This window comes from Kryptolebias marmoratus, linkage group LG15 (genome assembly GCF_001649575.2).
Source record: "Kryptolebias marmoratus isolate JLee-2015 linkage group LG15, ASM164957v2, whole genome shotgun sequence".
NCBI lineage: Eukaryota > Metazoa > Chordata > Actinopteri > Cyprinodontiformes > Rivulidae > Kryptolebias > Kryptolebias marmoratus.
Genome location: NC_051444.1, coordinates 7,694,615 through 7,704,403, shown reverse-complemented (window position 1 = coordinate 7,704,403; position 9,789 = coordinate 7,694,615).

Genomic DNA, 9,789 nt, shown 5'->3' with positions numbered 1-9,789 from the left:
ACAGAGAGAGAGAGAGAGAGAGAGAGAGAGAGAGAGAGTGTGTGTGAAGAACGCTGATGAGATATGAAATAACCAGTAGCCAATTGAATAAGCTACCCTTTTGGATTTATATATTTGTAAATCTGACTCTGTGCCTCACCAACCATGAACCTCACCGCACGTCACTGTGGGTGTGTGTTGATCAAATTCACCCGCCACTTCAAATATTTACCCGCATTTGGCCGGTGGCGGGTGCTAATTTCCACCCCTGCTTGTAATGTGTTGAACCCTGTTTAGAAATGTACTAAAGCACCAGCGTTGAGCTTTCACTAACTCTAGTTCATCAGAAAAACAAAATAAAAAAATACTTTTTGACTAAATGTAGAAGTAAACAAACAAAAAGTCCTTGACTCAGACAAATAAAAGACATTTCCTGAGTCATTTCTTTGCTTGTTTAAATTTAAAACAAAGAAAGTCCACAATTAGATTTTTTTATATTTGAAAAAGCTGTGAATTATGTGCCCTGCAGCTTTTATTTCTGCTTTATTAATAAAAACATTAATGGTTTGAGATGTATTTCACATAGATCAACCTGTGCCACTGCTAAGGCCATTCAGAACAAGTTTGATTCAGTTTATCAACATTTTTAAGACAGTAGGGGGCGCTGTTTTGTAGCACAGATACTGAGATCAAGGCTGATGACAGCAGGAAGCTCCATCATTTTCGTTTGCTGTATTATTTATTTATTTGTAGTTAATTTCATTGTTTTGCTTCATAGACTTTCTATATAGATAATGTTTTCACAAAGAATGGTTCCAATATTTGACTGTTTTCATCCCCATTTAAACCCTCCACTTCACATCCTAAAATCAGTTTTTGAGCAAAATTCTCTGTTTTTCTTTTAAATTATTAACCATAAATACATTTAGCAGCTAAAGTCTTACATATTATCTTCAAATATTTCCAAAATATTAAAAACAATGTGAATTTTAAAAACAAAAATTCATGCTCATTAGACTTGAAATAACGGTGCCGCTCAGTAACTGTTGGATTTCCTTCTTGCTGCACAAAAGAAGCCAAAGAATATCAGATTTTTTAGGAGCATTTCTGTTGCTGAATCTCTTAAAAACATTAGCAAATAGAAAGTTTTCTAGAGAATTTATGTTTCCAAACATTATGTTCCAGTTTGATTTTATTCATATATGACATAAATCAACATATTGTGCTTTTTTTTGTTGTTACAAAAAAATAGATCAACTGTTGTTTTAAAACTGCTGAACAAAGACATTTGTCTTTTTTTTTGTAAAAATATATTGTCTTTCTGTTGTTGTGAAATATTGAGATATTGATTTGATTTTAATAAATCTTAGTTTTGTAAAACTTGTTTTGATCCTAACAAGAATTAGACATTATTAGGTCAGTGTGTTGTCACTTTATATAAGAAAATAATCCTTTGTGTACTTTATTGTGTAATTTATAATTTTTAATGTTATTTTTTCTTTTCTAGAACAACAATATGTCTTTGTTTGATTTATTTTACTCTTTAAAATTGTCCTCAAGCTTTATATGATGATACTTACTTCCAGTCTTATACGGGAGACAAGGAGTGTTTTACATAACATCAGAAATACCTGAACACTGAACAAACACAGCTTTACTTTATTTAGTTACATAAAAACACCTCGATAAAAAATGGAGGACTTGTGTTACATAAATATATAATAGGCTTCAGTGATGTTTGTCATTAAAGGAAATGTTTGCAAAGATAACTCAAAAATACAAATATTTTCTACAATTTAGGAGATACTTTAAATAAACAGTTACATAATAAAGTACAAAATGATCAAAGTTAGTTTACTGAAGTCAGTGTTTTTTTCACACAAAGCCTACCAGAGGCTTATTGCTCCTCTTTTTGTTGTTGTTTTGTCCCGATCTCTGCAGAATACAATCTGTTTCTCTCGTAACTTTTTCTTTTCTTTGGATAAATGATTTTTTCCTCAAATGCATAAAGAGAAAACAAGTCATACAGTAACTATGATTAGCTTTTACGCAAAGGAGCAATCAGAGCCTGAAATTGCACTGAAATTACAGAAGCTGTGAAAGTTAATGAAAAAACAGAAAAGCTGGACGAGATGAATCTAAAAATATAAAGTCATTATTTTGGCACTTTTCACGCAAATCATCCTTTTAAGCACTCAAACACAAATCTCCAGACAGAAAAGACACATTGTAAACATTCAGCTTCCTCTTTGAGCTGAAAGTTTTTTCCTCCTTTCGACACAAAGTCGAATTTTTCTTCACATTTCTCAGTACAACTATTTAAACCTAATCAGCTCATTTATTCACCGCTGCTGCTGTCAAACAGCGATGAAACACCTGTGGAAACACGGCAGAGCGTCGCAGAGGAGCTGATGAACAACCTTTCGGTGTCATATTGACAAACAGGACAAAAGGACTGATGGCAGCCGATCTGACTGTCTCTGATGCATTTAAGGTCCTGCTGACACAGAAATGAGGATGTGCTTCCTGTCGCTTTTGATTCCTGCCTCAGCTTGTGTAATGATGCAGAAACAATGCAGAGAATGTTCATTTTTCTTTCTCTATCCAAATTTGTTTTTTAAATAACTGAATGTACTGTACTCAATATCAAGAAATCACTGCAGTTTAAGGCTCTTTGAATTTGTGTCTCCAAATAAACTGTTGAATAATTCTTTCTTTATGAATTAGTATTTCCCACTGCCTTGAAACATTGTCGTGTCTCTTTGTGTGTGTGAGAGAAAATGTGTTTGTTTGTCTCTCTGTTAGCAAAATATCTGATGAACCAATGAGAGAATTTCATTGAAAGTATTCAATAGATGTACATCTACAGCTGATTCACTTTTAGAGTTAACCAATTTTAAGATGGCTCCCACTGCTAACCTGAGCAAATATAAAAATGTCTTTAATTCAGTCAGTTTTACAAAAACTGAGCTACAATTTAGTGGTAGTTGCTGAGAGTCACCCCCAACATATACTCCAGGTGCTAACAGATCTTTATTTAAAACTTTGGCATGCAAGGAATGCCTGTTTCATTATTTTATCTTTAAAATAGCAACAAAACAAACAACAATATATAAAAATATGCCATAAAAACTCTCTAAACAATTACAATTCAGCATTATAAATATAAGCAAAATCAAATTCACTTGTTCATAAAACTGAAAGTTTTAAACATTTTGTTGATAAAATTCTTTATTAAATGAAATAAATAAATTCTATCCTATTGATCAAGTAATCAATTAATTAAATGACAAATGGATCTTTTTGGTTGAACTCTTTATTTTAGAGTATTTTATTATATTCATTTAATTTTATTGTCGTAAAAAATGGATTTTATGGTGTAAACTGATGTTACACTAACCCAGTCTATCTCTCTTAAAAGATGGTTTTTGGTCTTAATTGCTCAAATTAAGTTAACAAAACAGATATACCTTGATGCTGAAAAGATAATCTACGAATAATTAAAATATTTAATCAGTTTTTGATTCATCTGAAAAACCTTTACAATGTTTTAGTTCCTCCATAGAAACACTGTGTTTCTTTCTTGTTCAGTGCAAATTTGATCTCTCTTGATTTTGCATAAGTTCAAAAATTCCACACAGCATTCAGCAATCTCTTAAGTTTAAAGTCATACAATTCATCACCTGAATGAATTAAGTGAAAAAATGCTGTTGAAGATCCTTGAACAAATGTTTGCCGTCTCTCCTGGGTTTAACTGGTGCTCTGAGCGTTACACAAACAGTGATAATTGCATTTTTTTTTAAAAAAAAAAAACCTAATCAGTAAGCACAAACATGACAACCTTCGACACAAGCAAAATCCTTCAAATTTTTACTCTTTGTCTGGAAAGGAAAAAAAAATAATAATTCCACAAACCTGTTCAAATCAAGCCTCTGCAGCATGTCCAACAATCTGAACTATGCCACTAAATAAGGGAAGTGCTGTTTTGACATTGCTTCAGTTTGTCTTGAATAAGTTTTTACTGTGATAGCTTACGTGCACATATTTTTTTAAAAAATATATCTTTCTGCATGGATAGATAGATCAAAACTTGGGTCTTGTACACAGAATCTGTACTCAGCTTAGATGGATGAAAAGTCTCTTGAGAAATAGGAGAAAAACATAATAAATGAGCTTGAATCGGAAAGACAGAAATCAATTTAGATAAAAATGTCACAGATTATTACTTTAATTGCATTCCACATCCTTGCAATTTACCAAAGTGAAAGGCAATATAGTTCTTTTTTTCTGTAAAACAGCAAGTATCTTTTTGTACGGAAAAAAAAGAAGAATCACTGCATTTTGGGGATGTTTTCAGCTACTTGAAACATACTTTAACTGTTTACTTTACTTTTATTTTCCTAAAGGATTTTAATTAATGTGTATAATCTTTCCGCGGTTTATTGAAAGTGAAGAGTGGCGAGCTGTTTAGAGGAAATAAAACCCATTCGAGATGCCGTGGGGGTTGAAGGTGTTTCCTCTTCATCTACTGATGAAAATGCGTCTCACTCAAAACAAATTAAAACATTTTTCACCCTTTGTTTAAATTTCTAGCCTTCCTGTTACAAAATGTCATTATTTATTTCCGCTCTCCCCTAATGGTTCTGCTTTAACGTTTAAAATGCAGCCTATAGATGAATTTGCACAACAGCAAATGCATCCAAACATTAAAAAAAAAATAGCTGAAAGACATCTGTTTGCAGCCATCAGATATTCACAGATTCACAGGAGTAAAGATGCTTTCCACAAGGACAGAAACAGGGCGCAGTCAGAAAAATGAGAGAATCACTTGTAAAATGAAAACAATGGATGAGAGGGTGGCAAATCCACCCTTCCTCCATTAAATTATGTTTCAAGATTATTAATTCAAGTGGGTGAATAAGGATAATAGGTTTGACTAGGATGCACCAAAAGGAGAATTTTAGGAGATGTAGTACAAATCTTTTGATAAAATTGTGAGTACTAGATAAGATGTTTTTTTTACGCATTTTATTTATTTGGCTGAATGAAGACTGAAAAGAGTGAAACAACAAGGACTACAATACAAGTCTGTGAAAGGCTGTTTGAATATGTTTTTGGTAGGACTAGTAGCACGAGAAGAAAACTGATCATATCATAAACAACTGAGTGGTAATTTCACTTACATCCCTGCTTGTTTTACATTTTCCTGACGAGTTACTCATCATGGCTCAGTGGTTGAAGCAATATCTCACACATTAGATTTGTTTGGCAAATTCTCATGCTGCCAACCTCATTTTCCCGCATGAGTTTCCCCTTGTTGATCCTGTTACACGCCTGTTAGTGATGTGCCAGTATCGTGCCTCAGCCTGAAACTTATCATGCTGCTGACGGTCCTCTCCTGTGGCCGTCCACCTGCCAGCATTCACCAGTTTTTGCTTTTTTTTTTTTTTTTTTTTGCCACACACGTCTGCCATCAAATGTGAAGGCAGAAGTGTTTATTTTGGCTGTGCTGGTTTGTGAACTGCTCGCTCATTGAATAAAAAGGCATGAAACCCAAGAAATAACAGTAACACTCTGGTTTAACTTAGAAATGATGGATCAAGAAAAATAAAAAAAGATTAATAAAAGGTTGCAGATATTGTTTTTCCTTTTCTTCTCTAGTAATCAAATTGTGCACCAAGCAATAAGGTTTTACCCAAACACAGAGCTCAGTGGACAAAGTGAGCAGAAATGGTATACAGGCTGAACATAATGAATCCCCAGAACAACTAAACTGCCAACTAGTTTGCAACAAATTGGGATTCTAACAAGGCTTACCTCATATATTGGGGAGGATCTCCTGGAGCCACGCAGGGTGTTGTCTTCTTCTGTTAATAATAGTTGCATAGGAATGTCTTGCAAAACAATCAAAACCTCTGTGGACACTGACAGAAGTAGTAGATATTTTAGATTTCCTAAAAGCATAAAAACCAACTTGACATATTTTACTAATATTCAGAGTACTTTTAATTCAAAATGATGAACAGGAGCATCCGACAAACATTTTACAGACATTCATCTGGCAAAAGACCTCTGGTTTTGTAAAATTCCGGCATGGGTTGTCTTGCATGCATTGCATTTTTTAAGAAGTCAATACACATTTTTTTCTTTCATTTATTTTGGATAACTGTAGGAAGCATGGGAAAAATCTTACTGCGCTGTTCAAGTCGCACACAGATTTTAAAGAGTGTGTTTACAGTTGAAGACATTGTCCTTTTTTTTCTCAAGTTTTCAAAAACAGGTTGACTTTTTGTTTACAGTCAAATGTTAACATTTGGCAAAATCCAACACCAGAACCATTACTAAAATAACATGTTTGACAGTACAGAAAAGAAGTTATTGTCATTAAATTCTGAAGTTGTTTTTTTCTCCTAAAAACCCAACTTTTTCTCATGGCAAAACTCCTGCTTCTTATTTATGTTATAAACTGATAAAACAGAATATAGAAAACACTTTTTTTTGCTTAATTTTCATTTTTAAAGAGTTTAAGGTGGATTCTGTGGATTGATGGGATAAAGTTTAAGAAGTCTTTACATTTTCCGCTGATGAGTCTTCATCTTCTTTCTTGCCATCTTGGTGTCAAACTCCAACTTGTGTAAATTCTTTTGATAAAGATTGCAATTTTTAAATCCAACTAAATTATTTATCAGATTACAATTCTGTCTAAGACCACAAAAGAATTTATTGAATTGTATTGTACTTGTGAACACAAATCAAAATATTGCATCTAAATTTGAAATAATCTCATCTATTTATACAAGAAGTCTTTAATTAAAGTACATAGCTAACTGGGATTCAGACTGACATTAGGAGCAACTCTCCGGAGCCATGACACTTTAAAGAAAACTACGAGGGGGACTTTGAGAAAATTAGAACAATCTTTTATCAGGATAACAACTGATCCTGCCTGAGGCCTTTCTGTGCTGAGTTTGCATGTTCTCCTTATGTTTCTGTTTTTTTTTCTTCTGAGTGCTCTGATTTCCTCCCACAGACCAAAAACATGCATGTTAGGTTCATTGATAACTCTAAATTGTCGTAGGTGTGAGTGAGAGTATGAATGGTTGTCTGTCTCAGTCGTCTCTGTGATGGACTGGAGACCTGTCCAGGGTGTCCCCCGTCTCTCACACAGTGACAGCAGTGGAGTCAGGCACCAACTCCTCACGACCGGGACAGGAGAAGCAGGTAAAGAAAATGGATGGATGGGTGCATTATTACTTCTCATGAATATTTTTCATTCTATGCCATTTTGCTTTTTTGACTCCACTCCTGAAACTGGGAACTTGTCTTCTTGTGGTTGGAGGAGACTCCAGACATTTTTTGATCTCTTCTTTCCCTTGAAAATCAGTATCCTTGTGCGTCTTTTTTAAAACTCTGTTTAGTTTTTCTCAATGATACGAGTAAAAGGTGCTTGAGAATTTATATTCTTCTGTGATATTGTTGTCTGCCCTTTTTTCATGCTGGGAAGACAGTTTTGCACCTCAGGAGAAATCTGATCATTGGCAGCTGGATAGTGATTGTTAAACAAAAAGTGTTTGTCGACTCATTTGTCCGTAAATATGTCATCCTAATACTCTTGTGCTTTTTTTGTATGTGTTTGTTGTGGAGGAAGAATCCTTGCAATAATGCTCCTTTTAAGTTTTTTTTTCTTAAGGAAGTTATGAACCTGATTTTACATTTGAAAGTGGGATGATTTTACATAAGTGTATGCACAAATTAAATAATATGACATCTATTTTTTGTTTCACTAAATTACATGTTTGCAGTTCTTCTGTGCGAACGCTTTATTTGGCTAAAATTCTGCTCCTAGATTATTCCAGTTCACCAACTGCTCTCAGTTTTGGTTCTGGGTGCTGGTATAAATTGAGTCCAGGGTGTGTTGCCAGCCTCATCCTCTGACATTTAAACTGGGATAGTGACAATGCATTTCAATAGCCTATTGTTCTGAATCACTATCATCAGTAAAGCCCAGAACCTGGACGCTGTGCTTTTCCACCAAAAAGCAGAAAATGATCACCCATAATCAGACATCATACACCGAGATGTCTTGAACAGGAGCATTTCCAGCCATTAGATGTAATTACACCCCTGTATCTGCTTTTATATACCACTGTATTCATATCAAATAAGCCTTTTTGCACATACTAAGACCATAGTCCTCTCTGGCCTTTTTATAGGACAACAGCAGTTCAGGGAGCAGTTAAGAAAAACACCCTGAAAAAGACATGCTTGGCAAAGCTGAAGCTAGAGATGAGAGGTCTCTCTATTGGAGGTTTGGAACTTTGTTATTGATTTGTGCTAAGGCCACAAAGCAGGAAAATCTAACAAAAATATCTATATTTTCCTCCACCATCACTTCTTTTTCAGCATTTTTAAGTGCAGATTTGTAGGATTTAAAAACATGTTCAGAATCTCCAAAGCAAAAAGCACCTTTTTTTTTACACAATCCAGCTAAAACCAGAGTTTCTACAGGGATTTTTTTTTGTATCCCAATTTTGGTCCAACAGTATTTTTTTGCCAAATGGCATAAATTTGACAATAGTATTTGTGATTTTGAAAGGCAGGGCATAAAGCTGTACAAAAAAAAAGCAAAAACATGTGCAACATCAGAAAATCCTCTGCCTCGGATACAATCTGAGTGCACATCTGCTCATAATCACATTTTAAACACTGGTTATGCAATAATCTGTCTTTAATGTCTGTGTCCAACTGCCAGAACCTTTGAAATGAGATAAAGAGATTTGTAGGTAACAATCGTGTTTGCAAACTGTTTAACCATGATAAAAAAAGGGGGTGCAGCATTAATGAGGATTTTGTGAGAACATTGTTTCATGAAGTGACACATTTTTTCCTCTAAAATCTGTTGTGTATGCACATGTATGCACATGAGACAGATGCAAAGTAAGTAATTTATTTTTTAACGGATATATACATATTTTTTATTGATAAATTTCATTAGATAAAACAAAAAAGGGAATAAATCTACTGCTAAAAATGAGAAATCTTCATTTTTTTTCTAATTTCTACAGTTTTTGAAAAAAGAATGAAATTTTGAAATGCTTTTAATGTTTTCTTTTCTCAACAGTTTGGAGGTCCCATTTTTCAAATCCTTTTTTTTTTTTACAGTATTTTCAGAGAATTTCTGCACGGTACCCTGTTTTTCTCAGTTTTATGTTCCCCTGGCCAACACCTGTTTTAAATATGAATGTTCTGAGTTTGTAAATCACTGAATCTCTAACCATTTTGAAACATTGGCTATTTTCCAAGTTTTCTCCAAGTGAATGTGGGTTGATGTAGTTTTTCGTTATAAACATTTTTGTTTAGAAGAACACAACTGAATCTATAAAACAGTTGTGTGCTATGATGACAGTAGTTGCAGCAATAGTTGATACTAATGTAAATTAGCTTAAACTACTGAACTTTTGTTCAGTAACAAGATTTGCTGACTGATCAGGGAAGACGATGTGAAAAAAATGAAAACGTGAAACGATTTTTTTTTGCAGTACTTATATCTGTCGCTAATATCTGATCCAGCATTTCTCAAATCAGGATAAAAACTTTCTCTCAAACAGGAATGTAACTTTAAACAGTATAATACCATGAAACTTGATAAAAATGTTTCAAACATTTGGGTGATCTTACATTTTGAACAGTGGGGTATGTCATTGTAAAAAAAAACAAAATCTCTCTCATTGACATTGCTCAACAAGCAGCAAGTCTGCTGAAATACTGACGATGCTGCCAAATGGGACAGTTCTATTTATACGTTTTTGC